General features: G+C 54.5%; 1 pseudogene; it reads right to left on the bottom strand.

Moving 5' to 3' along the window:
• Positions 1-23777, bottom strand: part of LOC116806636 (uncharacterized) — a 182374-nt pseudogene that overhangs the window by 131304 nt on the left and 27293 nt on the right.

Raw genomic sequence — 23777 nt, 5'->3', positions numbered from 1 at the left:
AGCTTTACTTTATCTCCTTGGAGGGAGGTGGATTGTGCTGATGTGAGAGTGAGTGTAAAATAAAAGTGAGTGTGGGCTAACAAAAGTATATGTAACAGTATTGTGAAGTCGAGAAGTATGAATGAACAGGCTTGAGGGTATGAATGTGTGAGAGGGAGAGATAAAGGTGAGTAAATATTGATGCATGGAAGTATATGTAATGTAGATTGTTTATTTTGAGCTTTATTTCCTTGGAGGGAGGTGTATTGTATTAAATGGTATTGTGAGGAAAAGGATTTTTTTACGTGGGTAGTTGAAAGAAGGTGGTATTCAGGTTATTAGAGAAAGTGGGAAACAGAGGCATGGAGATAAGATTTTGAAAAACGGGACAGAAAACGCGTAAAAAATAAGAAAACAGGTAAAGAAAAGGGAGGGGAGCAAGAGGGAAAAAGAGAAAAACAAAAGGAGTGGGAAATCAATCAAAGGGATTTTGGAGAATCCCATAAGCACTGCTGAACAATTAGACCAATTTTTAGGTTCAAACATTTATACTTGGGAAGAAATACCGTCGATAATACAGATACTATTTTCTCTGGAAGAAAGGGAAATGATCAGAATTGCAGGCATAAAAGCCTGGAGTAAAGAAAATCCACAGGGCCCCCCCCGGGGAGGGCAAAATGCCACCTGCACCTCCTGAGTGGCATCAAAATTATGAGGAGGGGAGAAAACATATGAATGAGTATTGTAATTTGATTGTTGGGGAAATAGGGGGAGCAGCATCTCGAGGGCAAAGTGCTGAGGGACTTTTGGGGCACAGCAGGGGAGGGGGGAGGCTCCGGCTGAGTGGTTGGACAGACTTGGGAGAAATAGGAGGCAGTGTTCCAGAGTGGATCCTGAGACTGATGTGAGAAAAGCTTTGTTAAGGATTAACTTTGTGCTTGGCCAGATAATGGAAAAAATTGAAGATCGGCATGACAAACTATTAGATGATTTATTAAAGGAGGCTCAGAAAGTCTGTGGCCACAGCCAAACTAAAAGCAAAGATTGTGGCAGTCACCGTGCAAGAAAACAATTGCAAGAAAGCAATAAAAAACCCACAGGCACTACTCCTAGATATGATGGTGGTAGAGACAGGGGAACAGGAAAGAATAAAATCTGCTGTCTCGGAGCCACCGAGCGGGCACCCAATCCTTGGCCCTGTTATAGATACATATTATAATATTGGCTTTTTGCAAATATTCAATTGGATTTTATATGTGTGGTGTTACAATAACTTTGTTATATAGTTTTTATTTCTGTTGTTCATTCATTAAGCTCAAACATAGTAGTGCCATAGCTGATAGAAGCATGCTTGTGTTAAAATGCCTGCTTGGATGGGATAACATCCAGTGAGCACAGGATGAGGACACCTGCACAGATCTGCCAACCATCAGCACTCACCGTCTGAAGGCAGTGTGGGCTGGGGCCAAAACTGAAGATGATGATAGAAAAGGATCAAAACCACAACCAAGGAATACACATGTCCTAAAAAGGTGGAACTGAGGCGGAGCCATGCTAAACAGTTCTTGGAATATGTAAATTAGCTTGGGGAAAAAAGTTTACGATGCATAAGGCACTATGAATATGCAACAGGCTGGTGTAAGGGAAAAGGTATTCAAGAGGTATCTCCGGAGATAACCGAGTGCTCTTGGCTCAGTGCCGAGATGCACCCGGCCCTAACAACCTTTGCTCTCTGGCCCTTGTCTCCTCTTGTCCTGCATTAAACTCTTTAAATTTTCACAGGGGAGTGAAGGTGTTTTTCACAGCCCCGAGCAGAGAGCTCTGCCCGGCGGCTCCCGGGAAAGGCGGCGGCGCTCGGCACGGCCCCGGCCCGCCCGGCCCGCGGGAATTCCCCGGCCCGGGACAAAATGCTGCCCCGAAGGAGCGCTCGGAACGCCCCTGCGGCCCCTCCCTGCCCCGCAGTGCCGCAGCTGCCCCGCTGTGGCAGGCGCGGCTCTGGAGCAGGGGGGCTCTGCGGGACCCCCGGGCTGTGCCCCCTCCCGGGCCGTGCCCGCCCCGGGGCTGATGCTCGGCCCGGGCTCTCTCGCTGTCCCGGCCCCGCAGGGTCCCGCCGTGAGCGGCACCGCCCGCCCGGCGCCGCAGGGCCCGAGCCCTGCCCGGCCAAGGCTCCGTGTCCATGGCCGGGCCCTGCCGGGGCTGCGGCCACTGCCCGGCCCGGCACAGCCCGCAGCGCCCGGCGCAGCTCCCTCCGGCCGGGCACTGCGGCTCCCGGCGAGGCGGAATGTTCAGCGCACGGCATCTCTGCCAGCTCTGCTCACATGGGCAAAACCAGCTGCTGCTGAGGCAATCCGAGCTCCCACCGAAGCCTTCCACCCAAAATGCTGCCTTCAGCTCCGACACACCGCTAAGGAATCCAAGAGCAAACTGAAAGCTGATTAGAGAATCTTGCACAATCACATCCAAGAACATTTTGTTATAAAATCACAAATGTTAACAGAAGCTGAGAAAGTCAACAATGTTAGAAAACAAGCTTCCAACAATGGGACTCGAAGAGCTAAGGGCATGCCTTTGAGTGGAATGAGCCCTCTCTTTCTGGCATGTCAGCAATGCCATGGAATTTCCCAAACCAGGGAAATAGGGAGGCCTGGCAGCAGCAGCTTCACACACAGCAATGACGCAGAACAGGGCAGGGCAAGAGGCTGACAAAACTCTAACTGCTACTTGCAATGAAGTACCTTTGTTTCCAGTTCTAATCTAGCCACTATTAATATAGAGTCCAAAAGACTAAAAATACTAGTAATAATAATAACAACTGTACCATTATTAGCAAAAAATGGAAATAATAGAAATAATAAGAATTAATAGTGGCAATGAAAACCTTATCATACTTATAGCAGGTTTGCATGGACAGGTTTTGGTAAGAGAGGGGCTCTAGGAGCACCTTCTGTGAGAGCAGCTGCTCCTCCATGTCCCACAGAGTCAATTCCAGCCGGCTCCAGGACAGACGGGCTGCTGGCCAAGGCTGGGCCAGTTAGAAATGGTGGCAATGCCTTTGGGATAAGAGATTTAAGAAAATGGGTGATCCTGGAGCTGTGACTGTGAGCAGGGAGGAGCAGGGTGAGGACAGGTGAGAGGAACAGCTCTGCACACCCCAGGGCAGGGCAGGGCAGGGCAGGGCAGGGCAGGGCAGGGCAGGAGGGGCAGGAGCTGCTCCAGCTGCTGGAGCTGATTGCCCTGAGATTCCCTGGTCAGTCCCTGGTGAGGCAGCTGGGCCCTGCAGCCCATGGAGGGCACGGAGGGCAGAGATGCACCTGCAGCGCCTGCAGGAGCCCGTGCCGGAGCAGGGGGATGCCTGAGCGGAGGCTGCGACCCCGTGAGAAACCTGTGCTGGAGCAGGGAGCTGGCAGGGACCTGCAAACCCCTGGAGAGGAGCCCACGCTGGAGCAGGGTCCTGCCAGGACCTGTGAGCCCATGGAGGAGCGAGCCACGCTGCAGCAGTTTGTGGAGAACTGCTGTCCGTGGGATGAACTCACCGTGGAGAAGTTCATGGAGAAGTGTCTCCAGGAGGGACCCCTGGCACAGCAGGGAATGACTCCTCTCCCCGAGCAGCAGGAGAAACAACAGGGGATGAACTGACCTGAGCCCCCATTCCCTGTCTCCCTGCACCCACTGGGGGGGAGGTAGAGCTGGGAAGGAGGGAGGGAAGGGCAGAAGGTGTTTTTAAAGCTTTGTTTTACTTCTCACTATCCTGCCCTGATCCAGATAACAATAAATTCCATTAATATCTCCAATTTTGAAAATGTTTTGCCCATGATGGCATTTGCTGAGTGATCTGTCCCAGTCCTTAGCTCAACCCATGAAGCCTTCATTCTGTTTTCTCTCTCCTGTCCATCTCTGGAGGAGAGTCAGAGAGCAGCTTTGGTGGGTGCCTGACATCCAGCCAAGGTGAACAGACAACACTTCCTTTCCTTCATTCTTTCTTTCCAGAGGTCACCGTGAAGGGGTTGAGTGGGGCTTTGAGGAAGGGAGTGAAGGTGGTGGGGAGTGGTGGGGACAGGAGCCACAGGGATGTGGGACAGGCACCAGAGGGGCCTGGACAGCTGGCAGGGGGCACGGCCTGTCCCCCTGGCCCAGCAGCAGGGGACAGGGGGCACGGCCTGTCCCCCTGGCCCAGCAGCAGCCCCGTGCCCTGCCCAAGGTGCCCCAGAGGCAGGGGGAGACCCCAGATCTGGGGCAGCGTTTCTGCCCTGTCCCCTGTCCAGCCCAGCCTGCCCCGTGTGCGCAGTGACTGCTGGCACGGGCTGCACTGGACACTGTGACCTGCTGGGGACACTGAGAGCTGCCCCGCTGTGACACTGCCCTTGGGATTTCACAGGCACCAAACAAACCCCAGCCAGCACCGCTCCTGGTGATGTCCCAGGCACCAGGGCACATCCCAGCCCCGCTCCTGGTGATGTCCCAGGCACCAGAGCACATCCCAGCCCCGCTCCTGGTGATGTCCCAGGCACCAGGGAACATCCCAGCCCCGCTCCTGGTGATGTCCCAGGCACCAGGGCACATCCCAGCTCCGCTCCTGGTGATGTCCCAGGCACCAGGGAACATCCCAGCCCTGTTCCTGGTGATGTCCCAGGCACCAGGGCACATCCCAGCCCTGTTCCTGGTGATGTCCCACGCCCTACGAGTGTCCCAGGTGTGGGAAGAGCTCATCACACAGCTCAGCCTTGACCCAAAACCAGCAGAGGCACCACGAAGGGCGGCCCTGCGAGTGCCCCAGTGTGGGAAGAGCTCCGTGCGCTGCTCCAGCTCCATCCCCCACGGGAGGATCCGTGCTGGATTATCCCCAGTGAGCCCGGTGGGCAGACCCCCGGTGACCCGTGGTGCTGCTGATCCATGCTGGGAAGACACCTGGCTGGGGGCTCCACATCCTCCTGGCCCCCCTGGCCTGGATTTTCTTTTCATTTCTCTTTGCTCTTTCAAAACTCTAAAAAGCAGGTAAAAATAAAGATGTTGAGCTAAGACAACGATGGGGACATGGGGGTGGTTCTTGCAGGGGATGTGGGGGATGCTGGGTTTGAGCGACTTGAGGGTTCCTGGGAGGGACCTGGGAGTTGCTCAGGGCTTTGGGCACCCCAGGCTGAGTGGCTCCAGTTGCACTGGGAGACCCTGGTGGAGGTTCTGGGCAGCTGGTCAAGGACCCCCTGCCCTGGAACTGTCCCCATGTGCCCCCATCCCAATGCCCGGTCCCCCTGCAGTGGCTGCCCCATTCCTTACTCCCCTTCCATAGTCCCCTTGCCCCTGCCTGTTCCCATGTCCCCCCTATCCCGTTCCCATCCTGCTCCCATCCCAATCCGGACCCCATTCTCGATCCCTGTACCGTATTCCCTGTCCCTGTCCCCATTCCCAGTCCTATTCCCTGTCCCCCTTCCTGGTCCCTGTCCCCATTCCCCGTCTCTATCACCACTTCCAGTCCCTGTCTCCATTCCCGTTCCCCATTCCCTGTCCCCATTCCCAGTGAGACATTAATTTGGAAGAATTAAGAATTTTAGGAAGTTAGGATGATAGTTAAATTAGATGTTGCTGACTTAGTGGAAGTAGATAAATAGGCTTTGTTCATAGTTAACAGTAGCTGGATCTTAGATAAGATATCCAGGATCTATTAACTCATTGCTTGTCAGCTTTATGTTTGGGTAGCTGTGCTTATCATGAGAAACAGAATGTGACAAACAGATTTCAGGGACACAAAAGCAGTTGCAGACTTCCCCTACTTTAGGAATCCATTAAGCACAGGAAAACGGCAAGGATTCATTTGTCACGTGTGCATGGGAAAGGCAGAAGGGTCAGAACGAGGAAGACTTATTTTACTTCTTCATTTTGGAGACCCCTCCCCAAAATGGACCCCCGACTCATTTCAGGGAACAGAACTACACATGCTTAATAGCCTTTCTGCCAATTAGCATATGAAGCGGAGCAGAGGAAGTGACAGGGATATGAATATGCATTCATATTTTGTGTATTCAAGACTTCTGTCAATAAAAAAGCTTTGTAACACCTGTGATTTTTGCAGTGTGCATTAGGGAATTATCCCAGGTACTGCCCGGCTGTCTCAATAAACATACACTTTCTAAATTTAAACTCTTAGAGAGTTTTTGTCCGTCTCAGTTGGATATCGATATTGGATCGATATTCATATTTTAGTAAATCATTGTCTTAAAGAAGTCTAGTATGTATATATGTCTTTTCTTAATATTCTAGTAATTATTCTTGCATTGCTTCAAGATAAACTGGTATGATTCAAAGAATATCCACTGAGGTACACATAGAACATGGATTTATCACAAGCAAATTGCAGTTGCAAGGTTTTTTCACTGAAATTTTGCCACTTGTCATCCTTTTAAAAGATAAAAGTCAGCTATTAAAGTCAATAACAAAATTTCTAACTTCTAAAAAAGGGAGAAGAGTATATGGTTTGCACCAGATAAAATATAAATACAGAAAATGTCTCCCAACCAAATTCCTTGCCCTGATCAAAACATCTCCCAATCAAGTTCTTCGCCCTGAACCTGGCTGGTAAAGAAAAATATTATCAGTAAGCCTGGATGAAACTTTGCATAAGTTGATAGTATTCAAACCCCATGTTCTGCTACTACTATTATTTATTATACAAAGAAAAAAGTGGAAAGGGGTTGGATTGAGGGTACACCCTCCTCCCCTCTGAGTCTGTTCTCATGCTTTACAATAAATCCTACAACAGTACAATATAGCTGCCTAAAATATGGACACTGGAAACCACAGACAGCATTACAAATGATCACCTGCCTCATGGACAGTTCATAGAAGGACTTGATGTGTTTACAAATTATTTCTCATGTTTACAAACAGTTTTTCTGTTTACAGACTGTTTTCTGGGAGTTCGGTTTTTCTCCAAGGGATCAAGTGCTTAAAGGTTGTTTTTTAAAATTGGGTTTTTCTCTGAGGGTTAAATGGGCTCAGGGTTAAATAGCTTTCTGCTTTTAGATATAAGTTCAATTTGTAACCAAGAAGCATTTATGCCTGTGGCCTGAGTTCTCCCCTAACAGTTCCTGGAGGGGAATGCTGCAGCTCCAGTGTAAATTAGATGCACGCTGTCCTCTGTCACCATGTTTGCAAAGGGCCCTTGCAGATGGGTGACAGAGAACAATACACAGAATTTTATAAAGAAAGGTGAGATGTTACCATGATTGACAGGGCTCTTGACCAATCAAATATCTCCCAAAACTGCAGGCACCTCACGGGCCAAAACCTGAAGGGGCGTGGAGCTCAAACCAATGAGAGCTTCCAGACCTGGTCTTTCAAATGCCCTGTGTAAAGGGGGGGCGTGGGAAATAAAATCTCTCTGTTGCCCCATGAACACGGGAGGAGCAGTCTTTGTCTCCTGTGCCCTCGCTGCACCACCAGACCAAAGAGATGTTCACCAGGGCCCTCCCTGTTTGTGGCCGTCCAGTGCCGAGCTGAGCAGGCAGCCAGTTGTGTTTGCACGTGAGCTGCCACAGGAAGACACACAGCAGCTGGAGATTTGAATAGCAGGGCTTGGGCCAATTCTTTTTCTTTTCGAATGCAAGAAAGACACAAAAGCACAAGGAAACATGACAGTGTTTCGGTGGATTCTCTTTGTCCTGTGAAGTTGAGTAGCTGTTGGTGTTTCTGTGCTGCTGCTAATCCCTTCCATGAAAGAATCATTCCAGGAAGGAGCAACAACATCTGACATGCACCAAGTGTTGCCACCAGTTGCTCCAGGTGCTGCTACCAACAGCCCCTGTAGGACGGAGCACAGCCCCCAATGCACACCAAAAGCCAGGAAATCTCAGGAAAACGGAAAACTGGACAAGACAAACGCAGATCTGAACCAATGTGGTTAATCAAATGTTCTCCGTTTAGTCGAGATAAGATGGTAGTTTATATAAGCTTCTACATAGTTTACAGAAACAAAGGCACTCTGATTGGTAGGCTGACATTGTTCACCTTTTCCTTAAAGTGGCTTGAGCCTTACACTATAAATGTATACTAATTCACACCCAGGCAGCCCAGTGGTCCCCGTCACACCTTAATACTATTTCTATCTGTGCCACAAGCTCTGAATTTCTAACTGTGTCAGAGGCTTGAAGGCCTCACAAGGCCCAAATCTGAGGCCTAGACTGGAGTAGCTCAAATCTCATAACTCATGTCCTCTTTCTCTGAAAAATGCTGGAACACACACCAGCTTTGGCTGCCCTCTGGCAGAGAAGCCCTTTCGGGGCACAGGTTTCTGGGGCAGCAGACGGGCACCGGTGCTGCCAGGGCTCGGGGGAACTCTGCTTCGGCGGGGACTGTGCCTCAGCGGCTGATGTCAGCGCTCCCCGGGCCCCAGGGTCAGAGCAGCATTCCTGCCCTGGCCCACACGTTCCTGGTCTGTGTCACACGGCCGTGCTTAGGATGGCCACCATGTGGGAGGTGTCCCAAGGAGGCCGTGGCAGCTTCTGTGGAGGGTCCCGAGCCCTTCCCGCCGCAGCTGCGTCGGCAGCCCTGGGGGCTCCTGCTGCTCTGAGCCCGCAGAGCAGGGCAGCGTTTGCTGATGGTCTGAGCCGTTCCTAAAGATCCTGTTGGGCTGTCTGACACACTTGGGGCAAGGCATTCCTTACAACCTGGGCCACTCTAGGGGGGCTGGGGGTGGCCCCAGGGCAGGTGGCAGTGCGTGCAAGGGCCCTTTGTGACACGGTGCAGCATGGTCACCGTGGAATGGAACGGGACAGGGTATCCAAGGGTCCTTTGTGACATGCTGCAGCATGGAACGGAGCCAGGTGTCCAAGGGCCCTTTGTGACACGTGGTGACACAGGAGCTGGTAGTGACAAGAGCACACCACAGTGCTCCGAGCAGGCGACAGGACAGGACGGGACAGAGCAGTGCTGTGAGGAGCCCCTGCACAGCGCACTCGTTCGTGTCTGACCTGGAGCTTTACCGAGGCGTTACTCCTGCAGCTGACCTCGAGGCCAGACCACAGGACTTGCTGACCCGTGGCCTTCCCGAGGCTTCTCTTCTGCAGGTGCCCTCCAGGGCAGAGTGTGGGACTTGGTGCCCCGGAGGCATCTCCCATCCCTGCTGCTGGTGCCCTCGAGGCCAGAGCACAATCCTTGACAGGAGTCTCCTGTGCTTGTGGCAGGAGCCCTCGAGACCAGAGCACAGGACTTGCTGTCCTGAGCCTTCCTCAGGCATCTCTCTTGAAGGTGCCTTCCAGGCACGAAAGCAGGACTTGCTGACTCGGAGTTTTCTGAGGCATCTCTCCTGCAAGTAGCCACAAATCCAGTCACTGACATGGAGCAGAGAGCCCCAAGAGTGCCCAAGCTGGCCGGGGTGGAGGGAGAGGAAGAAGGCCCTGGAGCTGCCCCTGCACACGAGACTGTGACACGGCAACAGAGAGCGAGGCACAGCTGCGGGTGCTCCCCGTGAACCTCAGCTCTGGGACCACTGCCTGCCCCAAGCTTCAGGGGCTGCAGGGGGAGCCCGGCTGGGCTCTGCCCTGGGGCCATCCTGCAGGGACAGCTGCACACAGGGAGCATTCCCTGCCACAAAGAGCCAAGCCAGGGCTGCAGGGCAGCTGCTCCAGCCCCGACTGCACTGCTGAGTGCTGTGCTCTGGGGCTGGGGCTCCCCGCACAGGGGACTGCACTGGTGTGCCAGAGGAGACAGAGAAGCTGCAGCTTCAGCCTAACTGAGGTGGGTGCGTGGGCTGGGAAGAGTGGGGAGGCTCAAGGGGATTCACAGAGCTCATCCTGCTGCAAGGACGAGGAAAAGGGAGTGGGAACTCAGCAGTGAGGAGAGCTGGGGGCTGGAGAGCAGCTCTGAATGACACTAAAATCCCACTGGACCTCTGAGACATTGCTGCTCCTCAGCCAGAGACAGGATGAGTCCCTAAGCCTGGGGCTCGCCCTTCCTCATGGTGAGGGGCACCAAGGAAGGCAACAGTGTGATGGAGACTGGAATGGGCTGGGAACTCACTGGGGGAAAAGAGGGGGCAGTTGGGGAGTAAAAGGCAGGTGGGGGAGAGAACTGTTCAGAGAAGGGCTGAGCTACAGCTTGAGCAAGGTGCAAAACATCATTGGGGTCATCCCAGATTGATTTCATTTCAGAAGTTTTTGAACAAGTTTATTTTTTGGGTGGTGGCATGTTTTCCCTTGGAGGTGTACACTCTCCAAACTTGAGCTGTGCTGCTGAAATGCTCAAGCAAGTCTGTGCTGCAGGGCACCCCATTTCTCCTTTGGCTGATTGCAGCCCGGTGCTGAGCTCCAGCAGGGCCCTGGCAGAGCCCAGAGCAGCCTCAGCACCCGCAGAGCCCGGCTGCAAGGAGAGAAACCAGAAAGCCCCGTCAGCTGAAGGCTCCTGTCCCCTTGTCCCAGCCGCCCGCGGTGCCCCGCACTTCCTGATCCAGACTGGACCACACCTGGAACGCTTCCTCTACAAAAACTAACAACAAATTATTGAAAATAGATTACAGACAAATAGGGCAACAAGAAAAAAGGTCAAAAATCTTATCTCTGTCAGAAGCTTGAGGAAGGCCCAACCCCTGCATGCCAGGGAAAAACCCACCATGGGTGAGGGAAGCCCAGGCTTTCTCCCGTCCCCTGCACTGCCCCCATGGTGTTCCCAAAGCAAACAAGGGCAGTGGAGCAGCCCAAGCCCTTCCCTGCCTGCAAAGCAAAGCAGCCCCTGCACAGGCTCTGCAGTCCCACCTCTGCTCCCACCGTGGGGGTTTGTTTGTGTCGGGCTGGCTGCCCCAGCCCAGCCCCAGCCCGGGGCACGGTGGGTGCTGGGGGCTGTTGGCAGGGCCAGGAGCCCACTCCCATTTCGTACCCACCCCAGCCCATGCCCCCAGCCCTGCCAAAAGCAGCCTGGCAGCCGACTGAAGGATCAGCTGCATCCACCCCAGCAAAGGGGGAACCTTTGGTTCCAGGCCAGGCTGTGCAATGCCCAAATCTGGGAGCATCCCCCTGTGTGTGGACCCATCTGCAAATTCCCTGTGGAGCCTGGCTTTAAAGGACATGTCAGAATCAAAGTCCACCATCTTCAGCCTGCTGGTGGTCAGGTGGAGCAAGAGGTTCTCATCCTCGACATCATCCTCGACGTCATCCTCGCTGCCCCCAGCAGCAGCAGGGCCCGACCCAGCTTTGCTTCCGAGATCAGACGAGACCGGGCGCTCTCAGGGCGGTGTGCCATGGGCACCTGGCAGCCCCTCAGCAGCGCCCTTCAGCCCACCACACCACCCTCCGGGCACAAGCCCAGAACCCCAAAGGGGCTCGACAAGCCCAAAAGGGCCGCCCCTGCCCACAAGGGGAACTAGAGACAGACCCGAGCCTGCAACACACACACAAGGCACAAAAAACCACACAAGGCCCACGTGCCCCTTCCCTCCTGCCCCTCGCCATGGCTGCCCAAGAAAACCCAAGCACCAGAGGCCCTCTGGCCAGCAGGCAGCAAAAGAAGCCTACAGCACCCAGTATTCCCAGGGGGTCTCCCATGCAAGTACTAACTGGGCCAGACTCAGCTTAGATTGCAAGATCAGACGAGACCGGGCGCTCTCAGGGCGGTGTGCCATGGGCACCTGGCAGCCCCTCAGCAGCGCCCTTCAACACACCCCAACACCCTCTGGCACAAGCCCAGAAAACCATGGGGGCTCTGCACGGCCAACAGGGCCAGCCCTGCCCACAAGAAAATCTAGAGCCAGACCCGAGCCCACAACACACACACAAGGGATAGAAGAAAAACAAGGCCCATGTCTAAGTTTGAAAAGACAGGAGTCTGTGAAGGAAGGCAAAAGCCTCCTGTGAAATGGAAAAGGTAAACCCCCTCCCTCCGAATTACCACAATTTAACAAAAGGCTCTCAGGCAAAGATATGGGAATGGGAATAACAGTTCTTTACCAGGAAAAAAACTAAATAAAAATAATAATTTAAAAAATGCAATTAGTACAAATGAAACTAGTGATGGAGGCAGAAACCTGACACCCTGAGGAGTCAGGGTGTTGGTAGTAGTCCAGTTAAAATGGTGGCTGCTCCTCCTGGAGTGGCAGATGAAATGCTGCTAAAGTGGTGATCTCTAGAAGGGTGGAGTTTTCTCTGAAGGTCTGGTAGTAGCTGGGCCTGGTCTTCCTCTAGGAATTCAGCAGAGAAGAAGCTGGTGGGATGAGGTTCTGGGGGTCCTGGTGGGCACTGGAAGGGAGTTTGGGGGTACTGGGTGTGACTGGGAGGGACTAGAGTGAGCCTGGAGGAGCTGGATGGAGATTGGGGATGGAAAAGCAGAGATTGGGATGAGGTTGGTTGTGCTGGAAAGAGACTGGGAGGCGTTTGGGTGAGTCCTGGTGGGGCTGAGAAGGGACTGGGAGAGGGTTTAGGCGTACTGGGGTGGTGGGGGGAGACTGGAAGGGGGTTGTGGGATTCTGAAAGGGATGGGAGAGGCTTTGGTGGGTCCTGGGGAGGTGAGGAAGGGATCATGGCAAGTTTCAGGGTGTCCTGGGTGGACTGGGAGCAATCAGGAGGGTGCTTGGAGAGGCTTGGGGTGTCTGTGAGAGGTTTTGGGGGGTCCTGATGCCTGCAGGCCTCTCAGAGATGCCGCTGGACGCCACCGGCAGCAAGATGCAGACGGGGATCAGGGACTACGAGTTGGGCTTTGTCTCCCTGGTGCTGGGGCTCGGCTTCTACCTGTGCAAGTGGGTCAAGGGGGGTCCCAGGGGTCATGTCCCCTCTCCCCAAGACTGTGGGTGCTCCACCTGGGGCCCCCAGCCCGGTGTCACCCCTGTTTCTCTGCTCACAGAGCTCCTGAGCCGCCGGCGGCCGCAGAGCTTCCCTGTGGCCTCGGGCCCAGCCGGGATCCCCCATTCCATCCCCACGCTGATTTTGGGGGGGTCCTGTGTACCCCCAGCCCTGCTGTCACTCTGCCCCTGCCCGCCTGCTCCCAGTGTTCCCAGTAACGCTTCCCAGTTAAACCCAGCCCAGTTTGTGGGGGCACTGGGGAGGGACTTGGGGGGACCCCACGGCGGGGCCGGCACTGGGCAGGGAGGGCGGGGTCCGGGTGGGGAACACTGCCTGCTGCGGGTCTGCCCGGCAACTGCTGAGTCATCAGCGCCGCTCTCTCTGATTGGCTGACTCTTGTCCACCGCATTCTCTCATTGGCTGAGGAGAGGCCCGGGAGTGCAGAGAAGGAACGGGAGAGATCCCGCCCCGAGCAGCGGCACGGGGACAACAGACCCAGCCCGGGCACAGGGAGGGAATTTATTACCAACCAAACCACGGCAGCACGAGGAGAAGGGAAAGAAATCCCTCCAACACCTTCCCCGCACCCAACGGGGATCACCCACAACAGGGTTATCCACCAGGGAGAGACGGGGACATCCGAGATTAGACCAAACCCAATTTTATTGTGTGTACCAGGTGTTTATACAGGGATTTACTTGTATGGTGCTTATATAGGGCTCTGTTTTTGGTAACAATTTCCCATTGGTTAAACATTCTTCATGACATGACATCACCTGGTAACATTATTTTATCACAAAGTCTCACACCACGTTGCTCGGTCACTTCTTGCCCAGGGAGACTTCAACTGTGTCTGTGTCTCCCACAGTTTCTGCTCAGTCAGGCCTCAGATATCGGGCCCCTTTATCAGCTCCATTGCTTTACTCTCTGTTTTATTCCCCATACGGGGGGCACCAGGGCTCTGCCCAACGGGGGTCACTGGGGATCATCCAGCCCGGATCCTCCCATGGGGGATGGAGCTGCAGGAGCACACCAAGCTCTTCCCTCACTCTCTTCCCTCACTCCAAGCTCTTCCCTCACTCTCTTCCCTCACTCCAAGCTCTTCCCTCACTCTCTTCCTTTACTCCAAGCTCTTCCCTCACTCTCTTCCCTCACTCCAAGCTCTTCCCTCACTCGGGGCACTCACAGGGCTTCCCTTACTGGTGCCTCTGTTGGTGCTGGGTCAAGGTTTCGCTCCTGGAGAAGCTCTTCCCACACTCCCCACACTTGTAGGGCCTCTCCCCGGTGTGGATGCGCCGGTGCCTGGTGAGGTGCGAGTTGCAGTTGAATCCCTTCCCGCAGTCAGGGCAGCGGAAGGGCCTCTCCTCTGTGTGAATCCGCTCATGTACGAGGACACTGGAGCTGGTCCGAAACCTCTTCCCACACTGGGGACACTCGTAGGACCTCTCCCCGGTGTGGATGCGCTGGTGTGTTCTCAGACCTGAGCTCCGCCCAAAGCTCTTCCCACATTCCAAGCACTCATAGGGCCTCTCCCCAGTGTGCATCACCCGGTGCTTGATCAGGCCAGACTTGTCTCTGAAGCCCTTCCCACACTTCCCGCATTCGTAGGGCCTCTCCCCAGTGTGGATGCGCCGGTGCCTGGTGAGGTTAGAGTTTTGGCTGAAGCCCTTCCCGCAGTCGGGGCAGCGGAAGGGCCTCTCCTCTGTGTGAATCCGCTCATGTACGAGGAGATCGGAGCTGGTCCGAAACCTCTTCCCACACTCCCCACACTCGTAGGGCCTCTCCCCAGTGTGGATCCTCTGGTGCACAATCAGGCTGTCGCTCCGACTGAAACCCTTCCCACATTCCAAGCACTTGTGGGGCTTCTCCCTGCCATGAGACTTCTCCACCAGCTCCGAGCTCCGGCTGGATCTCCGCCCGCCTTCCTGGCTCAGGGAGGCTCTTTCCTCCCCGCAGCTCCCTGGGCTGGGTTTGCAGCTCCTCCTCCTGCAGCATCTCCGGGGCTTTTCCTCCTCCTCCATCCAGACACGCTCAGGGAATGAAAAATCCTGGTTTGGGGAAAAAAACAAGAGGAGAGCACCTTGGACTGGAGGTTCCTCCTTGCCCAAGTTCATCTCAGGATGTCATTGGGAATCTTATATCTGTAAGAACCTCCAAAACACCAAGATTTAGCCCCAAAATCCCACAAACTTCAAGATACAGATCAAAAACTCCCCAAACATCACAAGTCAGCAAAAACCTCCTCCAAAACATAAAGATTCAGCTGCCACATAAAACCAAAGCACCAACATTTAGCCCAAGAAAGCTCAGAAACACCAAGATTCACCCTGGGAAAATCCTGGATCCCCCTCCACAGTCACCTGCTGCATGTGGGGGGAGAAATGCTCCTGGGGCTGGGGGAGGCTGCAGACACAGGGAGGGGTGGAACCTTCTGCTGCTGCCTCCTTCTACTCCTTGTCCTCCTCCTCTTGTATATCTCCTCTTCCTTACACTCCTCTTCCTCCTGTTATTAGTTCTTCTTCTGCACAATCCCACCCTCTCCTGCCACCTGAATCGTTTCACCATTTTGTTCCTCAAGCCTGCCTCTCCTTCCCTTCTCCTCCTGCCCCCAGGCCCAGCACCCACTGCTGGCTCCCTCTTCCCCCCAGACCCACAGCATCCCAGCCGAGGGGCAGGGATGGAGCTGGGGCAGGTCGGGCTGGGGCAGCGCTGGGCTCTCGGCCGCTCCCGCCCGCACTCGGTCCCCACTGCAGCCGCTCCCGCCAGGACAGCGCGGGGGGGCCCGGCCTTGGCGCTGCCCCACTCCCACCTCCCCAAATTCCCCTCGCGGGGGCGATGGGGCCAAGGCAGGGAGTCCAGTTGGGGAAGGCTCAGAGGGCCAGGGAGATGTACACAAGGGAGTGACAGGAGAAGGAATTGGTTTCAGAAAATGTTATTAATTGATGACACAGACTGATGCTCAGCCAAGGCCCTGCTCAGTTCATGAACTTCCAGAAGAACAATAAAGACTTAACAGAGCCATGAATATCATTTGCTATATAAAAGCAGGGAGCATATTAAGGGAGTATGTAGTAGGTGGATTGGGAAGTCTGTAGCTCTCAAGTACTTCAGCCAATGGGGAAAGTAAAGGGAGATGTGGCCAGGAGAATTAGGATGAAAAGGAGGCTGTGTCCTCCAACAATTGGAGAGATCCCATGGGGAATGTTCCATGGCCTCTCCCATTTTTAGGAATGAAATTAATTTCACAGGACTCCTCTGTCTGCTTTGTGGACAGAATCCTCTGGTGATGTCAATTTTTCCGCACACCCTGGGGCAGGGAGTGCAGCTGAAGGTGCCTCACCCACTTTGGGTGATCGGCTCCCTTGGCTGGCGGCGGCACCGGGGATTGATTGGGGACCCGGGAGTGACCAGGAGACAGACGAGTGACACATCAGGGGGGTCTGTGAAGAGTCAGCAGGGAGAGAGCACTGAAAATCTCATCAGTGAGTGCCCTGGGATCTTCGGGGAGTGAACATGGCAGGGCACCCATGGAGGGGAGAAAAGGGAAAGCCAGGGAGGGGTCCTGGCCAAAGGGATGATGATCCCAAAATGTCTCTGAAGGGTCCCTTGGGAGAATGTGGAGGTAGTTTGCACATTCCCCCAGAGGTAATTAAGGACATGGAACCCAGGGGGGACAATAAGGGAAGGGGAGAAGGGATTTGGACAACAGGGGATGGATGGTGTTGGTGTGCTGGGAAGGGACTGGGTGAAGGGGAGTGTGCAGCAATATGGTTCAGGCAAGAAGCAGCAGGAGGAATGTGTGTGGTAAGAAAAAGGATGATGGCAAAGAGGAGGAACAGAAAAATACTCAGGATTGGGATGTTTTTCAGCATGGTCTTATCCTGACAATTTGCCAGCTGATACTTTGAATTCCCAGTTTCCAGGAGAGGAAAAGCAGGAGGTCAGGATGTCAGGGGTTTCTCTGTGGTGGGCAGCGGCAGCAGCGGGCGCAGAGGTGCGGGACCGGGAGCAGGGCTGGGGGCCTGTGGGGAGCTGCGGGGCCGGGCCGGGGCTGTGGGGCAGCCGGGGCTCAGCGCCGGGCGCTGCCTGACCCCACCAGCCCCGGGCAGGGCCGGCAGTGGCCCCCGGCCCCCAGGAGGCTGCGGGACGCCCCGGCCGCTGCCCGGCCCCGGGGAGCTGCCGGCCCTGCCCGCCGGGGGGGCCGCCTTTGGACACTGCGGCAGGACAGGCACCGGCTCTGCCACACGGGCTGTGCAGGGGACCCTGAGCACACGGAGCAAAACAAAGCAACATCTGGGAAATACAGAGTGCTCACGGATGGATCAGGATTTTCTGTGAATGATTCGGTTTGGGTCCCTGCAGAAAGGAAAGATTTTGCAGAAAGCTCAGCAGCTCTCAGAGGATGAGCACCCACAGGCAGTGACCGGGGCTGCAGGAGTGGCACAAGAAGGCCCTGCAGCACTTGGGCACAAAGGCACAGCAGCTGAAGGCAAGGAGGGATGAGCAAAAGGCCAAGCTGAAGGCAAAGGCCATGGCAGAGTTCCCACAGCTCCTGAGGGACCAACCCCAGGGCCCAAGGGGGCCCAGCACCCAGGGGACGGCGTCGCCCACAAGCACCTGGCAGAGGCATTGCCCTCCTGGCCAGGGCAGAGCCCACCCAAACAGCCCCTGGGAAGGAGTCAGGGCTCCAGCTGCAGCCCACAAGGACACTGCAAGCACAGACAGCAGCACCCTCAGGAGGAGCGAGTCCACCCCTGCATGGACATGGATTGTCAGGGCTCTCTGAGCTCCCATCCCACTGGGGACCCACCACACTGCAGCCCTGGAGAACATCCAGGCTGGGTCTGCATCCAGAGGAGGCCTCTCCTGATGGACACAGGGGCCTCTCCATCCACTCTGAATCTTACACCCAAGGGGGGAACATTGTAAAGGAATGTTTTCATTATTAAGGGAATAACTGGGAAAGCTGAGCTGGTATCATTTGTTCAATTAGGAGCTGTGGAGGATAGGTTTGAAATAAACGAATTTCTTTTGTTCCTACTGTGATTGTAATTAACTAGGAAGGAATTTGATGGTGGCATTGTAATATTGTAAAAGGTGATACAGAGGCTATTGCTGCTGTACCTTTTTGTCAAATGTCTGGCAAGGCCTATGCTGAAGGGAACCCAGAGGTGTGGGCAGCCCCAGAGGGAAAATTTGATTTGGAGCCTCTCCAAATTACTTGGAAGCAACCAGGACAAGTGGGGGCTAAAAGCAACACCCTGTTCCAGGGGAGGGAAGGAAGGGCTCACAGCCTGGTATGGAGTCCCTGCTAAAGGCAGGGCTCTTGGAGCCAGGGATGTCTCCCTACAGCACTCCTATCCTGCCAGTCAGGGAATCAGATGGCTCCAATGAGGAGCACAAGAACAAGTGGTAGAAAAAGCCTTTGAGTATTTGAAAAGAAAAAACAAGGCAAATGGTGGAAAAAAGGGTTAATTATTTGGGAAATGCAGGGACTAAAGATTCCTGGTGGATTCACACAGAGAGGGTCAGGAAAATCTCAGAAGTAACTTTTCCCTGGACCAAAAAGGAGCTGCAAAAATTTTGAGGATTAACAGGGAATTACACAGCCTGGATTGAGGATTCTCTGTTCCAGACAGAACATTGTAGGACTTTTTAACCCCAGACAGCCTCCATGCTGTGGTATGGACAGGAGAAAGTGAATAAAACTTAGGAAAATGAAAACCGAAAAATATTGATGCCTCAGCTGTGGCTCTTCCAGACTCAGAAAAGAAATTTAAAATGTAGGTAAATGTTCAACAGGGCCATGCCAAAGGAATTCTTGGGCCAAAATATTTCACCCAGTGGCCAGAGTGGCCTTATTTTCAGCAGAATTGTGCAGCCACAGCTTCAACGAGAACCGAGGCCCAAAACCTGATGACAACAGGATCTCCAACTGTTCCAGTCTGCCATCAAGTTCAAGCTCTGATAACCAAAAGAGCCTCGCAATGGATGAGCAGCGCTCGGTTATTACAGTGTGAAACTTGTTCAGTGGCACAGGAGGATTCAGAACTGAGGACAGGGGAAGGGTTTAACCCAGCCTCCTGTTTGAACAGCCCCCAGAGGGGCTGGGAAGAAACCCAGCACTGCATTCAAGTGACACAGCTCCAGACCCAGCCTGGGCGAGATTCAGGAGACATTGCCCGGCCTGAGGCAGAAAATGTCTTTGTGGATGGCTCTTCAAGGGCAGCAGAAGGGAAAATAGTTCCAAGACACGCTGTTATTGAGGAAAGGGAATCAGACAAAGCCCAGGTTACCCACCATGGTCAGCTCAACCGGCACAGCTGTGTGTGCTTGTAAGAGCCGGGCACTGAATGCCCTGAGCAGGAAGTCTTCAATATCTTCTGGTGACACCATCTCACCTAACAGGGGGGCAAAAGCAATTGTGATTGCTCAGCAGCCACTGCAAGAAATAATTCATATAAAAGGGATTGTGGAAGTCAAAGACTCAGAGAGCAGAACTCATTTTACAGGAAAGATCCTCCAGGGGGTTATGGCAGCTTTAGGAATACAATGGGACCTCCAGAACCCCTGGCACCCCCAGAGCTCAGGCTGGGTACAAAGAATGAAAGGGGAAAGAAAGAAACACCTTTGGAAGCTGGGGATAGAAACCAAGATGCCATGGGTACGGCTTTTGCCATTGGCTTGGGCAAGAAGAAGAGCCAGACCCAGGGCAGATATTCAATCATTTCCCCTTGGAATTGATCTCGGGAATTCCTTACCCTGGGAATTCTCCACCTAGTGCAGGGTGGAGATAAGGGATGCACATTTAAAGCAGTCTGTGGCCAGAATCCTGTCTCTGGTGCAATCTCTCCCCCAGAAAGCTGGGCTGGCACAGAGCCTGCCTTGGCACTTTGCTGTTGCCAACATCCCAGCAGGACATCGGCTCCTGCCTAAGGAGTGCAGAGCAGCACCACTGGTGGCCAAGTGGCGTGGCCCGTGCCAAGTGGCCCCGAGGCCAGAAACAGCCGCCAGCACAGCTGAGGACGGGGGGACCCCTCAGCCTCGGCTCCAGGTCTCTGCAGCCCCGGAGATTTGCACTTCCCGCCTGCAGCAGGAGGATGGGAGGCCCCCACTGAGCCTGCACTGAAGGCAGCGCAGCAGCAGCCAGGGCTCCACAGCAGGGCAAGGCCCTGGGCCTGCCCACACATCCTCTGCTGAAATCCTCGGCCTGGCCACCCTCCTTTGGCAGCTCCAGCCACCGGGGACAGCCCTTGCTGCCACTGCTGCAGCTTCAGCGCTCTCTGGGCCTGCCCTGCCACAGCTGCTGGGCAAGAGCACGGGACAATTCCACTCTGGCTCTCACTTACACTCACACACTGCCCTGCCTGCCATGGCATTGATGGAAAATACACCAGCTCATAGACTTTAACATTGTTAACCTTTCATTTCTCTACTCAGGCTTGCTTTGCCTTGGCCCTGGGGAAAGAAATGTTAAAGGTTTTGTTAAGGGATGTCACACCACTCAATGGAGATGAGTTTAACACCTTAACACACCGGGAATGGCCCAAAAGATACCCACAAAGATAATGCCCAGCAGCAAAACATCAACCCCAGCAGCAAACAGCAACCAACACCTACCCCAGACACTGCCAGGGCTGCAGACACCTGGTCTGCAAAAGGCTGAGAAGGAAATCCAGCACTTCCCACCTCACTAACAGCAGAAGCAAAGAAATCCGGGTCCAATAGGAAACCAAATACTAAAACCTGCACAACTTGAAACTACAGGATATTAAACCAGTGGATTTAGATTGCTTTAGACTGTATTAAGTTAGGGAAAAATCGAGTAAAAACCACGTGTCATGGAACGATTTTCTCTTCACACCCGGGCTAAGTGGCAATGGAATGATTTCTGTTGCACATCCTGGCCAGAATCAAGGAATGCCTTCACTCTAAAACTAAACATATTGGTGGAGTTTTCCTTTTTCCTGCAGTTTCAATGCAAAGTTTAGAGCATTAGAGTATTTTTTTGTATTATTCCTACTTCTATATTGCCGGTTAGGTTTCAGTTAGGGATGTGAGAATGAGTTTTTACTTCGAGGAGAAGTAGAAAAAACTGAATCGCCTTGGAATTTTATTGTGGTTTTTTTTGTGTTGCTCTAAGAGATAGAAAAATTTTGACCTGGGTTTTTCGACATTCCCCTTTAGGCCGCATTTTGCAAAACTAGAAGAGATTTAAAGGTGACCCTTTAACTCACAAACCATAAATAGATTTGAAGGAAAAAATAGAAAAAAGCAGCAGGATGTGCTGGTGGGGGGGGCAGCTGTGAAGCTGCTAAAGGCTGCTCAGGAAGAGAAGCTGCATTCCAGGCACCCAGGAGAGGAGCTTTAGAAATGCAAATTAACACTGCTGGGGCAGAGTGGGGACAATGTACCTGGCTCTTCTTGCCTGGGGCAGGAATTGGCTGATTCCCTCTGCCCCTCACCCCAAGCTCTGCCTGCTTGCACAGATGGAATCTGCACGGCTGAAGGCAGAGCCCATGGTGAGGATCTGACTCTGAAACAGAAATGGCTGAGGCTGCAAAGGGAAACAGCAAATGGAGAATGTTGTGAAAACTTCACTAAAATAAGGGGGAGATCATCCCCCTGCCCACTCCAACATCTGCTGCCACTGTCTGTGCTGTACAGGGTGTATCAGAGCACTGGGGCTTTTGCTAGAACAAGTCCAGGGAAATTAGTTGGCATTCAAGTATTTGATGATGTAATTAGAAAAATGCGATCAATTGATGCAGCCCTGGCTGCAGGGAGCACCCAGAAATGGGAAAAAGATGAAGGGCCACCAGAAAAAATTCTACAACACCATGGACCAGCCCCTGGAAACCCAAACCAATTCATATCAGGAGGCAGAGAACCCATTTATCATTTCAATGGCATCATTAGATTAAAAGCTGTCCTCGAAAGAAGAACCAACCAGACAGCTCCAGCTCCTGACCTTCCTGCCGACCAATCCACTGAAAGAGGAACACAACATTTCACCAGCGGATGAGATCAGATTATCTGTGAGCAGAAAAAAAGGGAGTTTGGGCAAAACTAAATGTCTCAAACTGCTGTTGGCAAAGAGATGACAAGGGAAAAGTGCTGAGAAAGATAACAAAGGAAATAGGAGAGCAGTTTATGTATTGGTCCAAACATGGAAAGGATGGGAATGGGACATGCTTATGTGGCTCCCCGGCACACCAGGGGTTAAACGAATGCTGCTTCTGTGCTGCAGCAACTCTCATCTTTTTACCATGTTCCACACCTTGGCAGTGCAGCTCATCCAGCAGCTGAGCCAGGGGATGCAGGTGGCAGCCAGGCCTCCTGATCCACAAACGGCTACAAAAGGACAGGGAATGAGGGCACCGAGAATAATCCCAAAACCAAAGAGGACCCGGGAAGAACAAAACAGAGTCAAGGAGTGAATCTGCCTGGCGAGAGAGCCAGGCACTTGTAGATAAGGAAGCTACGGGAGAAACCCTCAGTTCCAATAAATGTCACAAATTGACCCACACAGCTGCTCAAAGTCCCGCTACATTCTCAAACTTCGAGGAGAAGAACAAAGACTTAACAGAGCCATGAATATCGGCTGGTATACAAAAGGAGGGTGCAGATTAACGAGGACAGGCAGCAGGCGCATCGGGAAGTCTGAACCTTCCAAGGACCTCAGCCCGTGGGCAAAGGCAGAGGGAGATGCGGCCGGGAAAATGAGGATAAAAAGGAGGCTGCGGACTACAACCATGGCAGAGAGCGCACGGCAAATGCCCCACGGCCTCTCCCCCTGCTCAGCAATAAAGTCACTTTTACAGGACTCCTCGCTCTCCTCCGGCCACAGAAACCTCCGGCGACGGGAATTTCCCCGCACGCTCCCGGCCGCGGGGCAGCCCCCTCTGTCCTACCCACAGCAGCCGGGCCGAGCCAGCGCTGCTCCGGCAGCGGCTCCTGCCCAGGCCCCGGCGGGAAGGAGACCGCGGGCAGCCGCTCCCGCCGCGCCCTCAGCCCGGGGCCAGCACGGGCCGGACACGGCACCACCGACCCGCCGCAGCCCCCTGCCGCCCCCTCCGCCCGCAGCCGGCCCCGAGCCCCCGCAGAACCCAGCGCGGCTCCCACCTGCGCCGGGGCCGCCTCCGAGCTCCGCCGACGCCGCCTCACCGCGCTCCGGCCGCTGCCGCCGCTCCCGGGCCCGCACAGACGCTCCCGGCGCCAATGGCGCCGCTGCCCGCCCACGGCCGCCCTCAGCCCGCCGCCGGGGCCGTGCTGCGCCCCGCTCCCACCAATCAGCGCGCCGCAACCACGACTGACGTCACCAGCGGCCAATGGCAGCGAGCTGGGGGCGGGCTCTGCGCACGGCCCAGACTCGCCCCGCGCTCTCAGGGCCCCCCGCGCTGCGTGAGGGCAAAGCCGGAGATGAGCAACAGCCCCGGGACGGGCCCGGGCCCGAGGCGGGATTGAGCTGCCCACACAAACAAACTTCTCCGCACCTCCCGCCACGGCTTTCCCGGCCCTGCGCCTTCCGTGCCTCCGGCTCTGCGGGAAGCCCGGGAGCCTCCCTTCTCCTGCCCCTCATTAGTGCATCGGTGCTTCGCTTTGATTTCCCCCAAAAAGGGAAACCTGCCCAAAGCCCTGTGGGTGAGCGGGGGAGGGGAGAGATTTCTGGCAGAAAACTCCAAAGACTCAGAGCAGGATGAGGAGAAGTCAGTGCAGAGCCTTAAATGCAGCTTTCCCCACGCCTCCCTGCTCCCAGCTGCACCTCCTCCCCCGGCAGGGCAGGAGACAGGGAATGGGGCCGTGCTCAGCTCATCCCCCGCGGCTTCTCCCTCTGCTCAGGGACAGGAGTCGTTCCCTGCTGCACCCTGTGCTCTCTCCCAGCCGAGACTTCTCCAGGAACTTCTCCGAGCCGAGTCCATCCCCTGGGGCACAGCCCCCTCCAAGTGCTGCAGCGTGGGTCACTGTGCCACGGGCTCGGTCCTGCCAGGCCAGGCTGCTCCAGCGGGGCCCCTCTGCCCACGGGGTCACAGCCTCCTCTCA

The sequence above is a fragment of the Taeniopygia guttata genome, chromosome 37 (assembly GCF_048771995.1).
Source record: "Taeniopygia guttata chromosome 37, bTaeGut7.mat, whole genome shotgun sequence".
Lineage (NCBI taxonomy): Eukaryota > Metazoa > Chordata > Aves > Passeriformes > Estrildidae > Taeniopygia > Taeniopygia guttata.
The sequence above is the reverse complement of the archived record's forward strand: the minus strand, read 5'-3'. Positions and strand labels throughout refer to the sequence as shown.